Here is a 21,635-nt window from a genome sequence, read left to right as displayed (position 1 = left end):
GGGTCTATCGCCGCGTGGGTCTGAGAACACCAGGCTGGGCATTTGTGCACCTCTCTCAGGGGAGGGTGAGGCACGCGCCCATCTTCAGTAAGGTGCGCGTTCTGCCATCTGGTGTGGCTCCCAGCCCCTCACGGGAGCCGGACTCCACCCGTTCTCGGGCGCACTGGCGGCTCCGGGACAAAGACCAGGTTTCTCCGCCGCACTCTCTGGCTCAGCGCCAGGGGAGGCTGCCCTGGGTCTGGGGACTTAAGCCCCTATCCCTAGCCTCCCCGATTCCCACAATTTCCCCGTGCGATCGTTTGCTCTTTTGAGTGCTTTCAACAAGACTCCAAGTTAATGCTGGTCCCCAGATGCAGGGCACTGTCGTATTGGGATATTATATTCCAATTGGTCGCCTCTGGTGGCTCCCTCCCCCGTTTGTTTATCTTCCGATATCAATCCGACGTTCCCACTCCACTTTACCTGCCCACTGGCGTCTTCTGGCCCCCGTAGAGATCCAGACGTGTATAATTCTGATCTCAGGCTGATTTCATGGGTGATCAGAGTTCTTTGGTAGGTAATCAGCTCACTTTAGGGTACAGGTTGAAAAGGCGCCTCCTCCTACTTCCCCGCCATCTTGTCTCCCCCTCCATTGCTAACTCTTACTCTTTATTCTGGCCTCAGTTTGACTAACCCTTCTTCAGGTATTGTTTTGGCTGCTCAAATGAGCTATATGTGCCAAACCAAAAGCTTAGTCCTTTTGTCTTATATCAGTTTAACACTGATAATTATTTGTAAGTTTATTCATACATCTTTGTTTAATTTCTACTTTTCTCATGGGTTGTAGGTTCCATGAAAACAGCAGCTGGGGCATGTGCCTGTCTCTGAAAATAGTAGTTAATTGAATACAGGAATAAATTAATTAATGAAAGAGGGAATGAATAAAAAGATTTCTGAAATGTAGAAAAACAGCTAAAGTTACAGAAAGATTTTTTTCACAATTAATGCACAGTATTTTGTTTTCTTTTAAGAAGGTATATTCATTTTTTTTTAATTGCCTCTGATTCAAGGAATCATGACAGGTTAACTCTATGAACAGAAAACGAAGGGGCATTTGACTCTTGGATTTGGCTGAGGTCATGATCTCATGGTCATGAGATCGAGCCCCACATAGGGGTCATACTAGGTGTGGAGACTGCTTGGGATTCTCTCTTCTTCCTCTGCCCACTCTCCCTACTCATGCTCTCTCTCTCTAAATAAATAAAATCTTTAAAAAAAAATCCTAAAACACAGAGCAAAGATTAAAAAGAAGTTAAACACTCATGCCTTCTTTGGTTTATTTATTTAAAAGTAGTTAGTGTTTGTCTACTCTGAGCAAGGCACAGTGTAGATACTGACAAATCATTGTGTGGTGCCTGTGCATTTAGGATTACTATTTCTTCTTAGAAGTTTAATCCTTTTATCATTAGTCAGTGTCCCTCTCTGGGCCTGGTAGGTATTTTTTTCCCCTGCCGGTGAAATCTAGTCCATCTGATATTCATATAGCTACTCTGTCCTTCTCTTGATTAGTGTTTGCCTGGTGTATCTTTATCCTCCTCTTACTTTAAACCTACAAATATCATACACTTGAAGTGAGTTTCTTGCATAATTGCAGAATGTTTTTCTATGCACTCTGCCAAACTCTTTCTTTTAGTTGATTTTAAAAGAAGGTATCTTAGAACATTGGGAAAAGAGGGACAATGGGAAGAGCAAACATATGAATAAGTACAGGAGATTTGCTTTCTCTTCAGTTTTCTGAGTTATGTTTGACAGCTGAAGCAAAAATTTTGACCCTGTCTAATACGGTTCTCAATGAGTGGAGGAAACATGTCAGGTGAATATATTATAAATGGGGAGAGCAAAGGAAGGCAAAGGGAAAGAAGGTTTCCACATTTAACTCAAACAATAAAATGTATCTGAAGAAGGACTAGGGTCCTTTATATAACTAGAGTATACACTTGCGACCTCAATATTGAAGAAAACAATCGAATTAGGAAATGGGTAAAAGGTATGAACAGACAATTCATCAAGGAGGGCCTATATCACATAGATGGTGAATAAGCATATGACAAGATGTCCTACATCATTGGGCATTAGGTACACACAAAGTAAGAACACAAGAAGGTTATCACTGCATGCCCATCAGAATGGCTGAAATAAAAACCAGTGACAATACCAAATACCGGGGAGCATGCGGAGTGGCTGGATTTCTCCTGCAGTGCTCAGGGGAGTGTGATGGGGTACACTCTGGAAATTGTTTGGCTGTTTCTTGAGGAACTAAACACACACTTGGCATACCACCCAGTACTTACCCAGTACTTACACTCCTGGGCAATTATGTTTGCCCACAATTTTCACCCACGTAAAAGCCTGTACATAATTTTTGATAACAGCTTCATTTATAAGAGTTGAAAAGTGTAAATAACTAAAATGTCCTCCAACAGGTGGCTGGTTAAAGAAACAGTGATACATCTATACTGTAGGATATTACTCAGCAATAAAGAGGAACAAATTACCGATACTAGCAACAATTTGGATGGATCGCCAAGGCATTATGCTGAGTGAATAGAACCAACTCAATAGGTCACATAGTGCAGGTTTCCTTTTACCTACTATTTTCCAAATGACAACATTAAAGAGATAGAGAACAGACTAGTGATTGCCAGGGGTCAGGTGGGGGAGGAGGGGTGTGGCTGTAAGGGGTTGCAGGAGGGAGGTTTGTATGGAATCAGGCATTTGTGGTAGCATAGGTCTGCATCTTGATGGTGGTGATGGTTGCACAAATCTATATGTGGGGTAAAATGACACAGAGCTACACACACACATTGTCACACACATCTGGTTTGATATCGTAGTATAATTAGGTAAGATGTAATGACAGGAGGAACATGGGTAAAGGATACATGATACCTTCGTGTACTATTTTTGTGCCTCTTTGAACTGTCTTCCTGCGAATGTTAATGACTTAAAAATAAAAATTAAAAAGAGGAAAACTAAGAGGAAAAAATAAAGTCTGCTTTGCAGTTCTGTGAGGATCAAGTAAGCATATCTATGTAATCTTCCCAGCAAAGGGCCATGCATTGAATGGAGTGCTCATCAAACGGCCATAGTAAAATATACAAAGAATACATTAAAGACATACAATATTGATCAACTGATCTATCAATTGATTCATTCTATTATTTGTTCATTCATGTCTCTTCCCAGGCAACACTCAGCTTCCTCATTCCATTTCCATGACCTCACCAGTGATGAGATGATTCCTCCTGGTCTTGGGGTGAAATGGGTGAACTCCGGCTCTGAGCCTTTCCCTCTGCCACTTCATGCATATGCTGGGATGAGATGAGAATTACTTTACTTACACTGGAGTTGCCTCCAGATTCTTTTCTGTATTCTGCAACTTGCGCAAATTGATTTCGCACTGAGCTTTCTTTGTGGGATTCCTTCCAGTCGTGGATTTTATAGCTGGGACCTAGGGATCGACACTGGCTCTCTTGGGAATCCGAGGTTCTAGGGCTGAGATACAAATGGAAAAAAACAATATTCAGTAGTTATTTTCTGCTGAAGAAAAGCTTGGATCTCCAGAGGGGACAAATTTGTTTTTGCATTACTGCCATTAGAGACTTCCTCTTTTTTTTTTTTTTTTTTTTTTTAGAGTTGTCTTGCTTCTGACAAATTGCTTTTTTCTTGCTTCCCTCCCTCCGTCTCTGCTTCCTTCTCTCCTCCCCTTCCTTCTTTTCTTGCTTCTTCCCTTCCTGCTTTCCATCCCTCCAGCCTCTCTGCCTTCCATTTTTGGGGGTTTCTATAAGAGAGCATCCCCATGGTAAAAATATCATAAATACAAAAGCACATGCTTAGAGTAAAAACCCCAGACTTCCTCTATCTCTCCATTCCAATTTCCGGTTTTCCTCCCTGAAGATCAAAACTGTTAACATCTTTTTTTTTCCCTTCAGATATAAACCTTGCATTGTATTTGGTAAACATTAATGTTTATATGCTTTCTTTCTTCCCCACAATTATGACAGCATATTCTTCACGCGGTTTTTCCGCTTGCCTTTCACTTAATATTTCTAGGTGATCTGTATGGAAAGAGAAATTTCCCCTTTTCAATGGATGTATTCTAATTTGTTTAGCAGCTGCATTCCTTAATCTGTATATCAGACTCCTCCCATCCTCACTGGTAAACAACATGGTTTCTAATCTTTACTAATAAAGACAATGTGATGTTAAATATATTAATTTGCATAAATTTGAATATACATTTAGGGTTAGAAGATATTTAGTACAGGAATCTCGGAGTCAAAGGGCATGATGTCCTCAGTTCGGGTAGATAGTTCCCATCTGCCTCTGCAGGGTTGCTCTATCTGTTTAAATCCATTGTAGCAAATCCGGAGTGAGTACTTCAAATCCTCTCTAACACAATGTTAAGAAACTTTTATTATACTTTATCATTATGATAAATGACAAATAACATAATTTAGTTTTGTTTGCCTTTTTTCCCTCCTATAAGTCAGGTTGATTATCTTTCCGTATTGCTACAAAAAATTAGTATTTATTTCTCTATGAATGATGTGTTCATATAGGCTGCCCTCTTAAAAAAGTTTTTTGCTTGCTTTTATATATATATATTTTTAAAGATTTTACTTATTTATTTGACAGAGAGATCACAAATAGGTAGAGCAGCAGGCAAAGAGAGATGGGGAAGCAGGCTCCCTGCTGAGCTGATAGCCCAATGGGGGCTCGATCCCAGGACCCTGAGATCATGACCTGAGTTGAAGTCAGATGCTTAACTGACTGAGCCACCCAGGCCCCCTTATATTGCTATTTTGAGTCAAATACCGTTCTCTACAATACCTACAAACATTTCTTTCTCAATATTAAGTATTTTACTTTTCAGTACATTTTGCTGTGCAGAAAACTTTGATTTTTTTAATGCAGAAAATTTACTGTGTGTTTTGTTTTGTATTTATACAGGGTTTCCTCACTTTAAAGGCTTAAAAAATTTAGTGTTTTCTTTAAGTTTAACTTTTACATTTAAATCATTGAGCCATTTAAAATTTATTTTTGTGTAGATAAGTTTCCAGCTTTATGCCATACCAAAGTTTATTTCTATACTATTTGTTACATAATCCATATATGCCCAATGTCTACAATATTACCATCATCACATAATAAATTATCTTATGGGTTTGGACCTATTCCTGGATTTTCATCTCTATCATATTGATTTTCCTATTTCTTCATGTTTTAAGAGAAGCCAAAAAAATTTTTTTATCTCAGTGATTTTCTTCTGCTGTTATTGACAGAGACACTTATATAATATTGATTATGCATTTCTCCTTAATAAAGTTTCTCTCTTTAATGTTGGGTATTTGAAAAGAGGGGTTCTCAAAATAGACAAAAACAACATCAAAGATACCTTTTCAGATTCTTTCTCTGTAAGAAACACATGAATTAGAAGTTTATCTCTTTTAATTTGACATGTTTTTCCAGCATCTTTCAGATGCTGTTGATATAACTAAGGAATGACTTTGTATCTCACAAACATTTGTCACATCTGTTGCTGAAAAAAGAGAGAACTGTTGGTTTGCTTGTTGAACGATGTTGAGTTAGAAATCAAAGTTCAAACTAGAAGGACTTCTTTCCAATCCCTTTTAGGGCTTCCTTTACATCTTGGTTTCTCAGGCTGTAGATGAGGGGGTTTAACATGGGGATAATAATGCCATAAAACACGGAAGCCACTTTTTCCTGCTCTTGAGACTCCTTGGTTCCATGGTGCAGGTACATGTAAGAGAGAGTCCCGTAGAACACGGTGACGGCTGCCAGGTGGGAGGTGCATGTGGAGAAAGCTTTTTTCCTCCCTGCAGCAGATGATATCTTCAGGATGGCAGCCAGGATATATATGTAGGAAAAGATGACAACTAGCACAGTGAACATCAAGTTAAACCCCACAAAGATAGTTAGTAGCATGATGTTGAAGTCAATGTTGGAGCACGAGAGGGCAAGAAGTGGGGGTTCATCGCAGAAAAAGTGGTTAATTTTTGGATTTGCAGAAGTTCAATGAGAAAGTAAAACTCGTGTTTACAGAGGCATTCAGGAAGCCTAGGAAGTATGAACCAACCAGGAGTTGAAGGCAGACTGCCTGGGACATGACTGTTGGGTAGCAGAGTGGGTTGCAGATGGCCACATAGCAGTCCACTGCCATTGCGGCCAGGATGTAGCAGTCAATTGTTGCAAAAGCACCATAGGCTAGTAATTGCACCATACATCCTGCGAATGAGATGGATTGCTCTGTTTTGACAAAGTTTTGCAGCATCTTGGGAGTGATAGCGGAGGTGTAGCAGAGATCAACAAATGCCAAGTGTTGGAGGAAGAAGTACATTGGGGTGTGAAGGCAGGAATCAATCTTGATGAGTAGGATCATCCCCATATTCCCCACCAGGGTGGCCAGATAGATCACTAGAAATACAACGAAGAGGATATGCCAAGACTTGTGTTGACCAGCAAATCCCAGGAGAATGAATTCAGTTACTTCAGTGCCATTGTCTTGTTCCATGGCTGGCAGATTAAGTTTCAGCTGAAAAGTTGTCAGGAAAGAAGAGCAGAGAAAGCTAAGACCATGGAATCCTTTAACTAATTCTGAAATTGACAATGATGTAATATTTGGTTTCACAGTGGAGTCAGCAGATATTTCTATGGGATAATTGACTCTGCATTTAAAGTCCATATACCTTGACATCTGACTTAGAAAATTTAGATCTATACTTTGGGGAATTGCCATGGATCAGTTTCTTTGTTCTCAGGGTACAAACTGACTTCTAATTTATATTAAGAATTTAAGCTTTTCTTAAATGTATTTCTTAAATATATCAATTAAAGAACATAGAAAAACATACTTTTAAAAATTAAGCTTTCTTCTATGCTGTGTACATTTTAATTCACAAATCCCAATTTACATAAATACAAATTATTATCTATGAAAATCTTGAGTTACCCAGACATTTCTGTATGATCTTGCTCTAATTTATTTCTGTATTCTCATCTTTTTTATTTATTTATTTATTTATTATAATTATTTTTAAAGATTTTATTTATTTATTTGATAGAGATCACAAGTAGGCAGAGAGGCAGGCAGAGAGAGAGAGAGAGAGAGAGAGAAGGAAGCAGGCTCCCTGCAGAGCAGAGAGCCCAATGTGGGACTCGATCCCAGGATCCTGAGACCATGACCTGAGCCAAAGGCAGAGGCCCAACCCACTGAGCCACCCAGGCGCCCTCTGTATTCTCATCTTATTCTTTCTGCATCCTTAGCAATTCTGCTCTGGCCACGATGAACTCAAACCCAAGTAGAGTCTTGTATGCAAATGTTTATCAAGTTATCTATGGTAAAGGGCCATTTTCTTTTTAAATTTATAATATGTTGTGGACCAATATTTTTTATATAGCAAAAAAAAATTGTCAGCATTGTCAAAATTCTGTAATTGTTTTAGATGCTCAATCTCACTTTCGATAGTTACCACATCATAGAGTGGAAACAGAGAGTCCAATGACTGATTCTGGTCCAGGCACCACACATTGAGTAACACTACTCTATGGTATCCATACACCATAATTTGCCTATCTGCTTTCCTAGCAATGGAAAGTAGATTGCCTACTATTTGTTTTCACTACAAATACCTCAGTGCGAAATTTTTTTCTAGGGACAAACATTTGAATCTTAGGGTATGCATACATTTGACTTAACCACATTTTTCCAGATCACATTGCATAACAGATGTACCAGTGTATACTTCTCTTAATTGTACATCAGGGTCCTCATACCCTTCCTTTTTTGTGAACATCACTGGTATTTTGTTAACATTTTTTATACCAGAAAAATAGTTTTATTTTTTTAAAGATTTTATTTATTTATTTGACAGACAGAGATCACAAGTAGGCAGAGAGGCAGGCAGAGAGAGAGGAGGAAGCAGGCTCTCCGCAGAGCAGAGAGCCCGATGCGGGGCTCGATCCTAGGACCCTGGTCATGACCTGAGCCAAAGGCAGAGGCTTTAACCCCCTGAGCCACTCAGGCGCCCCCAGAAAAATAGTTTTCAAGTGACATTTCCATTTTAATGTTTTTTTCTAACCAGAAATGAATTTGAGCATTATATAATATTTTTCTTAGAATTTTGGAGTCACTTTTTCTCGGTATCTCTATGAGTTAATTTATGGATGGATGCTTCTTTTTTATATATAGATTTGAAAACTTTGTTGTTGACAAAGATTTTCTCACATTCCATTATCTATTAACTTTGTCTATAGTATTCTTCATAGACCAAAAATCTTTAAATTTAAAATAATTATTCTTCATTTTTTTTTTTTTTGCCTTTTGGTTTGTTCTTTTGAAAAAAAAATTGAATAAAGCCCATTCTTGCCTCTATTCATTTACCCAGGAGAGTCAAACATAATAATAAAACTTAATTTCCATTTTATACTGGTTTGCTGCTACATGGTATTTATTGAGCCATATTTTATTTCATCCATATAATTTGAAAAAGTTATTTTGTTTTTACTTAATTTTTTTATTAGAAATTAGATTAAGTGGATAGAGGGTGATAATAGTTGGGGTGTGTGTGTGTGTGTGTGTATACATGTGAAATATTTAAATATTTTTAAAACATTAAATGATTTTATTTGCAATTTTAAAATTTACTCACACAAACACTTGTCCCTGTTATGTTATAGGAAAGTCCTATCATACATTTCTGAACAACTAATTCTAATATTATACAAACTGTTTCTGAAAATCACAGTAAAGAACATTCTCCAATTCATGTCAATATAACATTGGAACCAAAATAAGTAAAATGTGAGAAGAGAAAATTTGAACCAAACTTATTTGTGAATTTAGATGCAAACAGCTTAAATACACATTCATTGAACAAATCTATCCAGGTATTAAAAAAAAAAAAAAAACAATTTCTAGGGTCTCAAAAAGTCTCTTGATAATAGCTATTCTCTTCCTTTTCCAGGATTTGAACAAATTGATAAATAAAAGATAGTGTCTGTATGGGGACCATAATGTCACCTTTGGACACCAGGGGGGAAATTTTAAGCTTATTAATTTATTTTTTATGATTTTATTTTAAAATAATCTCTACATCCAATGTGGGGCTCCAACCCAACAGCTATGAGATCAAGAGTCCCATGCCCCATGAACTGAGCCAGCCAGGCACTCCAAAAAATTATTAGTCAAGTTATTTGCTGCCAATGAATGCCATAAACTGAGAGCTTTTCCACCCAGTCTTCATGGCAGTGACAGGAACATGCATCTTGTATGTGGTGGAAAAGTGCATCTGGAATGCAGGGAGTATGGGATTCTGTGGGCTGGCTGCTGCCAAGAATAAGGACAGAGCAAAACATTCCAGGAAGTTCTGTTTTACCAATCAGATATATCATGCCACCCTTTTAGGAACTTAGTGGATAGAATGGAGAGAGTCTATGATTATATAAACGATTTCCTTGCAGGAAAGAAGCATCAGAAGGAGGGAAAATGTATTTTTCATCAGTAATCAAGACCTATTTGTATTCATCTAGGGAACGAAAGCATTTTTTAATACTGGAAATTTTATTGATATAATTTGCCATATTGATATATTCTTTAAAAAGTCATGATTTTCTCAATAGATACAGGACAATTATTTCAATAAATGCATGCCTTCAGTAAATTTTCATGGTCAACTAGAGCAAAAATGAAAACAGGTAGGAACCACATTGCTGAACTAAATATTATATTTACTATTAAATTATGAGATGCAGGGACGCCTGGGTGGCTCAGTTGGTTAAGCGGCTGCCTTCGGCTCGGATCATGATCCCAGGGTACTGGGATCGAGTCCCACATCGGGCTCCTTGCTCAGCAGGGAACCTGCCTCTGCGTGCCACTCTGTCTGCCTGCGCTCACTCTCTCTGACAAATAAATAAATAAAATCTTTAAAAAAATTATGATATGCAATGCCTATAAATTAAAGAAAAAGACAAAGATGCTTGTTGACCGAATCTGTTTAGTATTTTTCTGGAAGCCAGGACAAAATGCAGAAGACATGAAAGGTAAAATGATTACCAGAAAGAAACACAGCTCTCCCTATTTTTAGATAATGTAATTGTCTCTATAAAAAATCCTGTAGACTTGATAAATAAATTCTTAGCGAGACTAATGAAGTTACTTAATAGTAGTTTAATATACAGGGACACCTGGGTGACTCAGTTGGTTAACTGTCTGCCTTCGGCTTAGGTCATGATCCCAGTGTCCTGGACTTTAGTCCCACATCAGGCTTCTTGCTCAGAGGGGAGCCTGCTTCTCCCTCTGCCTGCTGCTCCCCCTGCTTGTGCTCTCTCTCTCTCTGACAAATAAATAAAATCTTAAAAAAAGGAGGAAAAAATATAGTAGTTTAATATACAAAAATCAAGTGTGTTTCTGTTCACCAGAAATAATTAAAAATGTTATTTAAAATTCATATTGACAATAACATCAAAAATAAAGTACCTAGACATACATCTAAGAAAGAATGTTTGTGACCTTATTGAGATGATGTAACTTTATTTAAAGGCTTAAAGAAAAAAAAAAAGAAAGAAAAAAAAAAGAGAAAAAAAAAAGGCTTAAAGAAGACCCAAATACAGACCAGGATCATGGAGAGGAACTCAATATTATAACATTACATTTCCCCCCATATTAATCTATAAATTCCATGTAATTCCAACCAAATTTTGAAAGAATTTTACATACAACTTGATCCAGTTATTCTAATATTTATATGGGAGAGAAAAGATCTAAAAAAGTTAAGACAAGTTTTTAATTTTTATTTATTTATTTTTTTAAATAATTTTTAAAAATTTTTAATAAACATATAATGTATTATTAGCCCCAGGGGTATAGGTCTGTGAATCGCCAGGTTTACACACTTCACAGCACTCACCATAGCACATAACCTCCCCAATGTCCATAACCCCACCACTGTCTCCCTACCCCCCTTCCAAGACAAGTTTTTTAAAGGACAACAGGGTGAGAACTTATTCTTTCAGATATCAGAACTTATTAAGAAGTGGTAATAATGAAGACATTATGGTATGGCATGATATGAGGGTGGACAAATGGATCAATGGACTTGATAAAAAGACATAAATAAGTCTACAGGTCTATTGGAAGCTTGGTGTATGAAACCAAGGGCATGTACTTGAGTGAAAAATGGTCCAATAAACGGGAGCTATAAATGTTTATACACATGAGAAAGATATTGTATTTGTACTTTATATTTTACAAAAATAATTTCCAAGTGGATTAAAGATTTGAGTTGTAAGGCTTTGAGAATAAAACAACAAAATATCCATGCTTGAGATATACAGAAAAACACTTAAACAGGACGTGAATGAACAAAAAATAAAACATTGAAAATGGAACCGTATCTAAATTAAAAATACCAACATTATAAAAGAGAAAAGACTAAATACTGACTAGAATTCACTTAGGTAAATTTGTTTGCAGTACACATAAATGTTAAGGGATTATCATCCAGTATAAATAAAGAATTTCTATAAATTATCCCATAGGAAAAATCTACAAAATAATATAATTGGGGTAATTATAGAAAGAAAACCTAAATGGTCAACAAAAATAGGAAAATACAACTCTCTCTGATGACTTCCCATTCAGTTTTCAATCTCTTCCCCTATGATCCTTGCATCATTTCTTATAGTCCACATATAAGTGAAACCATATGATAATTGTCTTTCTTTGATTGATTTATTTCACTCAGCATAGTGGGAAGTCATCAGAGAGAGAGAAAAGCCAATGAGAGACTCTTAAGCTGAGGATTGCTGGAGGGGAGGTGGGTGGGGGGTTAGGTAATTGGGTGATGGGCATTAAGGAGGGCACGTGGTGTGATGAGAACTGGGTGCTACTCGCAACTGATGAGTTGTTGAACTCTGCATCCAAAGCTAATGATGTACTACTATATGTAGGCTAATTGAATTTAAATAAAAAGAATAAATAAAATCTAAAAATTCTCTTCAGTAAGAGAATGCCTTTTTAAGAAACAAGAGAGAAAATACACACAACTCACTAGTAATCTGATAATTGTATATTAATTCTGTATTGAAATATAGTTTTGCATTTCTCAGTTTAAAATGCCAAGTTTTGGTGAAGCTGTGGAGTCATATATTTCTGCTGAGAAGGTAAATTAGCAAGATCATGTTGGAGGCAACTTCGGAGATATTAGTAAAATTAAATATATGCTTTCCAGAATTTCCATCATAGGTACATATTCTAGAGAAGTTCTTGACCACATAATCAAGGAGGTATATATATATCTTACACACACATATATATGGTAAAACATATATATATGTACATATATATAAGGTATAATATATCTTACATTACCTAAGATATGTTATATATATATTATATAATATCTTATCATGTACAACTTACATATATAAGTATATATATGTATGTATATAAATATATTCATACACACACAAGAAGCATTGTTGATCATAGAAAAAATGTAAACTATTAAGTAAATCAGTGAAAATTCAGTAAATTGATGTCACAACATCTGCAGGGATGTATTTCTCAAATGGATTGCTGAGTAATAAGAGGCAAGTTGCAGAAGTTAGATGGTGACTCCATGGATGGTTGTTACATTATCTTAAATATATTTTCATGCACCTTAAGTACTATGCAATAACAGAAGTCCCTCACAAAGGAAAAGCCACATCCCCAACACATCAGTAGAAAGCTCCTGTACCTTGATATCAGTAATGTCAGGCAGAGCTGTAGATCTCAGATGAGATAGCTTTAGATCAGACTGTGACTTTAGTGGTGGGGAGTATAACACGCTAAACCTGTTGTTAATGTTTCCTGGGCAATCTGGTTCTTCCAAATATCATGAGGAATAAACAGGGTGGCTTAACTCTGTAGTGATGGAAAAAGAAATAATCCTTTTCAATACTTAGTGAGGGGTACGGGTTGAAGTGCAGTCTTTTCAAGGAGTTTCCACCAGTACGTAAAAGCACGTGTAAGAGGAAGTTAGAATTGGTCATGGGTCCATTCAACTTAAAATCTTGATAGTGTAATGACATTTACCATTTCAGTTTAATCATTTTGAATTTAAATAAAACATATGACATATTGGGGGACAATTTTCATAGCAATTTTCTAGAGCTATGAAAAACCAGAACAAGGGACACACCCCTACCAAAAATATTTGAGTATTATGAACTTGATTAACCCATACTGAACCCTGGTGCTTCTGAAGCATCTTTTATATTCAGTACCATGTGGTAGAAAGGAAATAGGATGACCTGGGCTTGAATTGTGGTCACACCACCTCATAGAGACAAAGTGTGCATTTAACTTTCCTTGGCCTCAGTTCCATTGTCTATAAGATGGGATCACAGAATTGCTTAGAAGGTCATAATTTTTATTGTAACAGTGTAACATTTTTGTAAAACAAAAATTTGGAAATAGAGCTAAACAAATCAGGATAGATTCATATTGTGGGGTTAATACACTGTCCAAAAAGTATGATGAAAATATGGGATCTTATAGAAAGGTGCTCCTGTCATATTGTTAAATAAGCAAAGCAATCTGCAGAGTAAGATGTAAAGCATGGACCCTTTTTTTTAAAAAAAATGATTTATTTATTTATTTGAGCACAGAGAGGGGGTGGGGGGAGAGGGAGAGAAAGAATCTCCAACAGACTCCCACTGAGCAAGGAGACTCACATTGCTAGATCCTAGGATCCTGAGATCATGACCTGAGCCAAAATCAAGAGTCAGACACTTGGGGCACCTGGATGGCTCAGTCATTAAGCTTCTGCTTTTGGCTCAGGTCATGATTCCAGGGTCCTGAGACTGAGCCCCACCTTGGGCTCCCGGCTCAGCACGGAGCCTGCTTCTTCTTCTCCCACCCCACCCCCCGCTTGTGTTTCCACTCTTGCTGTCTCTCTCTCTGTCAAATAAATAAATAAAATCTTAAAAAAAAAAAAAAGAGTCAGACAATTAACTGACCAAGTGCCCCAAGTATGGACTCTGTTAAAAATTAAACATTTATTCACATCCATTCTCTCTTTTTCTCACTTTCTTTATTCGTGAAAAAACTCAAGAAGGATCCATAACAAATATTTAGTGGTTATCCCTGGGCATGGGGGTGGAGAGAGAAAGTCTTTAAACTTAAAAACTTCAGCACCTTTTCTTTTTGAAATAGCTTTAACTGTTTTAAGAAGGAAGAGGAAGGGGCGCCTTGGGTGTCTCAGTGGGTTAAGCCTCTGCCTTCAGCTCAGGTCATGATCTCAGGGTCCTAGAATGGAGCCCTGCATCAGGCTCTCTGCTCAGCGGGGAGCCTGCTTCCCCACTCTCTCTCTGCCTGCCTCTCTGGCTACTTGTGATCTCTGTCTGTCAAATAAATAAACAAAATCTTAAAAAGGAAGAGGAAGAGAAAGAAGTAAAGGCTGCTTGTAATGATGTGACAAAGTGAGGTGATTTATGTAAAATTCCCAGCACAGGGCCCGGCATCGAATGGTTACTCAGAATTGTTCATAATAGCCCATGCAAGTAATGTATGAAAATAGCTTTCATTTATTTATTCTTTTAATCTTTTAATCATTGTTCATTCATATCCAGTCCAATTCAGATCCCTCCCTCCACTGTCATTAGATCACCAGGGATGAAGGGCTTATCCATGGTCTTGGGTGAAACATTTCTAGCACTCAGTGGGATGATATGAGGCTGATTTTGAAAAATGGGATTTGCTTTGTTTTACTTACACCAGAGTTGCTTCCAGATTCTCTTTCTGCAGCCAATGCTGGCTGATTGCCTCCAGGGTCTTTCTGTGTGCTTTCTTCTAATTGGGGAGTTTATAGCTAGGGCCTAAGGGATCAATATTAGCTCCCTCAAGAATCTGAGATTCTGGGGGCTGAGTTGGATTGGAATAAACAACAGTTAGTAGTTATTTTCTGCTGAAAACTTTTAAGCTTTCTAGAAAGGATAAATTTAATTCATGTTACTGGCATTAGGGGTGTGTGTGTGTGTGTGTGTGTGTGTGTGTGTTGCTTTGTTATAAAACAACTCTTTAAAATTTTTTTTTGTTATAAATCAGGCTGAACAATGTTTTGAAAAAGATTTATTTATTTGAGAGAGAGTGTGGGGAGAGGGAGAGGGAGAGAATCATCAAGCTGTTTCCCCACTGAGTGTGAAGCTGGAGGTGGGGCTCAATCTCAGGACCCAAGAGATCATGACCCAAGTGGAAACCAAGAATCAATAATCAACTGAACCATCCAGGCACCCCAGGTTGGACAATTTTTAATATGTCTAAGAATCTGTGTTTAGATCCAGAAAGTTGACCTTGTCACCATAGTCAGCAAAAAACATGGTTATTTGAAAAAAATTTCAAAGTTAGTCTAAATTTAAGGGCATAGGCTCCTAATGTGATGAAGAGGGTTACTACTATTTAAACATATATATTTTTTATTATTATTATGTTCAGTTAGCCAACATACAGTACAGCATTAGTTTTTGATGTGGTGTTCAATGATTCATTAGTTGTGTATAACACCCAGTGCTCATCACAATATGTGTTGTGATGAGCCTCCTTAATACCCATCACCCGGTTACCCCATCCACCCAACTCCCTCCCTTATGCAACCCTCAGTTTTTTTCCTGGAGTCCAGAGTCTCTTATAGTTTGTCTCCCTCTCTGAGTTCTTCCCACTTAGTTTTCCCTCCCTTCCCCTGCAGTCTTCTGTGCTATTCCTTATGTTCCACATATGATTGAAACCATATGGTAGTTGTCTTTCTCTGCTTGACTTATTTGGCTTAGCATAAGACCCTCCAGTTCCATGAGTGTCAATGCAAATGGTAGATATTCATCCTTTCTGATGCCTGAGTAACATGCCATTGTGTATATGAACCACACTTTTATCCATTCATCTCTTGAAGGGCATCTCAACTCCTTCCAACATTTGTCTATTGTGGACATTGTTGCTATGAACATTGGGGTACAGGTGCCCCTTCTTTTCACTACATCTGTATCTTTGGAGTAAATGCCTAGTGGTGCAATTGTGGGTTGTAGGGTAGCTCTAATTTTAATTTTAATTTTAACATCTTGAGGAACCTCCATACTGTTTTCCAGAGTGGCTCCACCAGCTTGCATTCCGCCAACAGTGTAAGAGGGTTCCCCTTTCTTCACATCATCTCCAACATTTGTTGTTTCTTGTCTTGTTAATTTTTGCCATTTTAACTGGTGTAAGGTATTATCTCAATGTGGTTTTGATTTGTATTTCCCTGATGGCTAGTGATGTTGAACATTTTTTCATGTGTGTGTTGGCCACTTGTATGTCACCTTTGGAGAAGTGTCTGTTCATGTCTTCTGCCCATTTATTGACTAGATTATTTGTTTTTTGGGTGTTGAGTTTGAGAAGTTCTTTATAGATCTTGGATACCAGTCCTTTATCTGAAGTGTCATTTGCAAATATCTTCTCTCATTCTGTGGGTTGCCTCTTAGTTTTGTTGACCATTTCCTCTGTTGTGCAGAAGCTTTTTATCTTGATGAAGTCCCAAAAGTTCATTTTTGCTTTCGTATCCTTTGCCTTTAGAGACATGTCTTGAAAGAAGTTGCTGTGGCCAATGTCAAAGAAGTTACTGCCTAAGTTCTCCTCTAGAATTTTGATGGATTCCTGTCTCACATTGAGGTCTTTCATCCATTTTGAGTTTATCTTTGTGTATAGAATGGTACATATTTTCTATTAACACTTTGATCACTTTATTTGAAGAAAAAATATCTACTTTTAATCTCTTCTTTTTTTTTCTAAAAATGTATATATTTTGAAAACAAAATGTATATATTTTGAAAACAAGCCCTAGGTAATTTCTTTCTTCCAATTGCATTTTATGCCATAAGAATGTTTCAGATAACAATCTGTGGAATGAGTTGTTTTGAGGTTTTTTGGCTATAAAGTTGCTAGGGTTAAACCTTTAATCAGTGAGAGTAGAAGGCTAGATTCAGTGTCTGTAGCTTTTGATTAACAACCATACCTGTGAAGGAGAATTATAGTCAAAGGACTGGTGAATCGACATTTGATATTACTTATCGTATGACAAATGTCTCAGTTAGGAGTGTGTTTTACTCCTGGTAGGAAAAAAAAAAAACAATTTACTTTGGGTCCCCAAAACAGGGACTTATTTTTCCTTTATAACAATAGTTTGGAAGTTTTGACTTGTACTTTTTTTTTTTTTTTTTTTTTTTTTACATAGAAAAAGTAATTATTTTTGTCTGGAATTATTTAATTTCATTTGACATGATTGATCTCAAATTTTTAAGTATACAATTTTTGCTGATGTGAGTTCTAACAAAATAAAAATACAGTAGATAAAATAATTGTCATAATTGTCATGTAACGTTTTGAAGGAAAACCTATGGAGGCATTTCTTTTACTATGAAAATTTGGGTAAAATCCATTTTTATTTGAAAATCACACCTTAATCTAAAAGAATACGCACAGAGGCAATTATATTAGAGATTTAGAATAATAAAACCAAAGTATTGAATCAAAATCCATCTTACAAATTTGAAATTGAATTCACCAACCAGTTAAAATAAGCTTAATTGGTCTTGACATTTCATTTTCTTATTGTCTGTCATATTTTCCCCCCAAATTAAATTGACAGATGACATTAGTAGCTTCTCATTTTCTTAAAACTCAAGTAAAACTAGTCATAGGTCAAACTATTCTTTTTAGTCATTCATTGACTTGCACTTTTCTAATTTGCTTAATCTTTCCCATATGCTGGTTGCCTCACAGTCTGACCTGTCTACTATAGTTCTAGATACCACATTCCCTTTCAAAGCAGAAAAAAGGATCCAGGAAGGTAGGGTGACAACCATATATTTGTGTATATGAATATGAATATAAATATATGCTCTTTATTAGGAAAATGCAAGCTTTCCCCCAATCCGGCAGATTTTCCCTCACATCTCACTGGCTGGAAATGTGTTATATGGGTAGCAGAGGTCTCAGTGTCTTGTACTACATCTCCTCAGCTATTTGATTTCATGCATCTGTGGTGGACAGTGCTGTGTGTTACTAGTGAGTGGTTTCCTATAGTATCTCTCTGCTTCTCTACCTCAGGAATGTCTCTGAAGCCTGAGGACGACCTTGGGTGACCTCCATGCAATGGGGCAGAAGGATTGAATAACAGTCTTGTCCTTCAGGGACTGAGACTGAGTTCTAGTTTCCAGGGTGTAAGCCTGCTAAGTTATTTGCCCTTTCCTTACTCCTGTTTTTCTATATCTCATGCTTCCTGCTCTCTGTTGCTTGGGATAACTCCCACCCAAAAGGTTAGCAAATTGCACAGTGTGGGCAAACTGTTCCCATTGGACTGATGTCACTTCAGACACCAGTCAAAAGTCCAGGGGTCCCTAGGGACACCCCCATTTGTAGCTGGTTACAAATGTGGGGGCTTTTCCACAATCACCCTCAGGCTTGGCAATTCATTAGAATGACACACTGAACTCTGGTGATATGGACTGAATGTTTGTGTCCGTCCAAATCCTTCTGTCAAAATCCTAATCTTCAATGTGATGGTATCAGGAGGTGAAGGTTTTGGAGGAGGCCCATCTCAAGGGTGTAGTCCTGATGAGTGGGATTCATGCTCTTATAGAAGAGACCCCAGAGAGCTCTCTAGATCTTTTTCTATTACTGAGGACACAGCAGAGGTTGGCAGTCTGCCATCCAGAAGGCGGTTCTCGCTAGGCCCTGACCATGTTGACACCCTGATCTCAGACTTCTAACTTCCAGAACCAAATTTCTGTTTTTCAGAAGCCACTCAGTCTATGGTAATTTGTAATAGAGTCCAAACTGGCTAACACATCAGGAAAGAACTATACATATAATTTTAGTTTTACTATAATAAAAAGATACAAATTAAAAGTAACCAAAGGAAGAAATGTATAGGGCAAAGTTTGTGAGGATCCAAACACAAAAATTTCATCGTCCTCAGAGCCGTATTATCCTCCTGAACATCAGCATGTAGCAACACTGCTACATGGAGTACTACTGACCTGGGAGACTCACCTTTAATATCCAGATTCTTTATGGTTCTAGGTATGACATATTTCTCATGTGGCTGATTTCTCATTCCCAACTTTAGCCCCCAAGTCTCTCTGAAAGTTAGAACTAATGAGGCGTGTCTCAAAGCTTCTATCATAAATCACAATGTTAGGTTGTTCAGTGGCCAAATTCTCCAGGCAAACAAAGATACTCCTGTTGGGAATGATATTCCAGGGGCTTACAGATCACCCCATTAGCTGAAGGCATAGACCAGACTACTCTTTAGGTTATGGTTAATTCTTTACACCTCCTGCATATGTTATCTTTACCCAAGTATGTATCCCAGGAAAACAAACTAAGACACATGCCATCCTAGCTACAAAGAAAGCTGAGAAGTATAATATCTTCTTACCTGACTGCATCATCTTCCACACAAAACAGGAGTAAAAGGAGAATGGATAACCAGCTACATTTTGCAGCAGGATGGTGAGTAGACAATTTGTCTTTCAGCTTCTGTAGGTATTCTTTTCTTTGTGTCTTTCTTGTTCTAAATTTTTGTGTGTGATTCTTTATTTTCTTCCATCTCAGTCTAGACTAATATTTTCTGTGAAGTTAGTCATCTTGCTAATCATCGCCTTCAAATTTTGGTTGACTAATTGAGCTTCTATCATAATGTTTTAGAGACAGTTGCCAGACCTGAAACACCCTTTAAATCATGGGCTGCTGATGATTAATGAAACAATAAGGTGTAGCTGGCGATTGATGAAACAATGTATGATTATGCATCAGACCGTTACTACTCTATATGTGGAAAGGGAAGTTTTTCTTTTGGATAAGTGCTAACAATCCCTTACCATTCCCTGTCACAGCTCAGATCAACCATTTCCTCCTTCATATAAATTTCACAGATTTCATTGCTTGTGTCCATTTGTCACAGAACTTATTTTCTTTTGGGATTTCTTTCATCTTGGTATTGAATGGAGAGTACTGTGTGACTCTCCATTTTGCACCCTATTTCCAATTTGGCCATTTAGACTTCCCAAAATGTACCAAGTTTTTGCTTCATCATCTTTCCCCTCCAGCTTTACTGAGGTATACATGGCAAAGTTTATATATGTTTGAGATGTACATCTTGATATTTTGATGTAAGTATTCATTGTGAAATGATCACCACAATCAAACTCATTGACATATCCATCACTTTATATGATTACAATTTTCTTTCTTCTGCCACCTTAGCAAATTTCTAATATACAATACAGTATTTTAACAATAGACACCATATTGTACATTAGTCTCTGATTTTCCAGGGTCTCAGGGCACCCTTTGTCTACTTTGCTAATGACTCTCTAGCAACTGATCCTGATCCTGGTCTCTGAAGGTACTTGGACCTTCCCTTTATAGAAGGTCTCTCCTTTAAAAGGTGGAGTCTTTGCTGGGAAGACTCTGGTCATCCCACATCAACTCCAGGTTAATTTTTTCTCTTCTTTCAGGATGGATGCAAGATATCATATTTGAAAAATATTTCTTCTTCTCTTGTTGTTTTTTGTTTCTTTCTGCTGTTACTTAACAATAGATTTTCCGACAGATCATTAGTCTGTCTGGTGTTATTTTCATGTGAAACTTGTTTTTTCATGTGACGAGCATGGCCTCTTTAGATTCATGTGGTGGTTTCTATCATTTGTCCTCAATCTACCTACTTAAGCATGTCTGGTAACAGCTTATCTTCCTGATTCAAAGGGCTCTTGGACTCCCTTCAACTTCTCATTGAATTCCTATGGTTTCAAGTTATTTGTCTAGATTAAAATGATTGATGCCCTTTCATAAGTGAATTGTTTAGGCTTTTGGATCAATCTACATTCTAGGTTTTCTATCTTAAGTAGGGAGAAATATAGATGATATTTCTGGAGGTTTCCTTACCTTATGCAAGAGAGAGATGGATTTGGAATAAAGAGGGTAACTAATGACAAACATAAGTCATAATCACAGAAGAAATAAGTGTTTTCAAGTACTAGAGAATGTAACCAATTTTGGACTATTAAGTAGGAAGTATAGCCAGAGTCATAAGGGACTTTACAAAGCAGTGCATTTATTTTACATTCATGCTTATACAATAATTGGAACAGAACATATGAAAAGTTTCTTTGTAAATAATTTAGGGAAGTCATTTAAGTGAAAGGAAAATAATGAACTTTAATTTTAATATTGATTATATACAAAACTGAGGTTTTCTAGTCTTTAAGAACACATCTGAAATATATTTGAAGCAACTAAATACTTTATGAAGTATTTTTAATATTTTAAATAATCTCAATAAAATATGGCCATATTTTGTCTGAGACATATTTCTCAAACTCTATTCAGGGGAAAATTAGTTCCAAGAGATGTTACCATATTTCTTGCATCTTAAGAACTTACCTATTGAAAAACATTGGCTTAAGACGTGAATGTGTTCCCAACTTTAGAAACATTACACAAGGTCAAATATCCCTACTTGATGCTCTGATGTGCTGAATTTTAAAAACTTGGGCCCAGC

At 37.0% G+C, this 21,635-nt stretch overlaps 1 pseudogene across 1 annotated transcript; it reads right to left on the bottom strand.

Moving 5' to 3' along the window:
* Positions 1–5,646: 5,646 nt before the first annotated feature.
* On the bottom strand, positions 5,647–6,574 carry LOC308351151 (putative olfactory receptor 5AK3; annotated as a pseudogene). The gene has a single exon. The product of its transcript is annotated as a putative olfactory receptor 5AK3 (transcript).
* Between the last annotated feature and the right edge of the window lie 15,061 nt (positions 6,575–21,635).

This window comes from Martes martes, assembly GCF_963455335.1.
Source record: "Martes martes genome assembly, chromosome: 10".
In the NCBI taxonomy this organism is placed as follows: domain Eukaryota; kingdom Metazoa; phylum Chordata; class Mammalia; order Carnivora; family Mustelidae; genus Martes; species Martes martes.
Note: the sequence above shows the minus strand (reverse complement) of the source record. Positions and strands in the feature narration are given on the sequence as shown.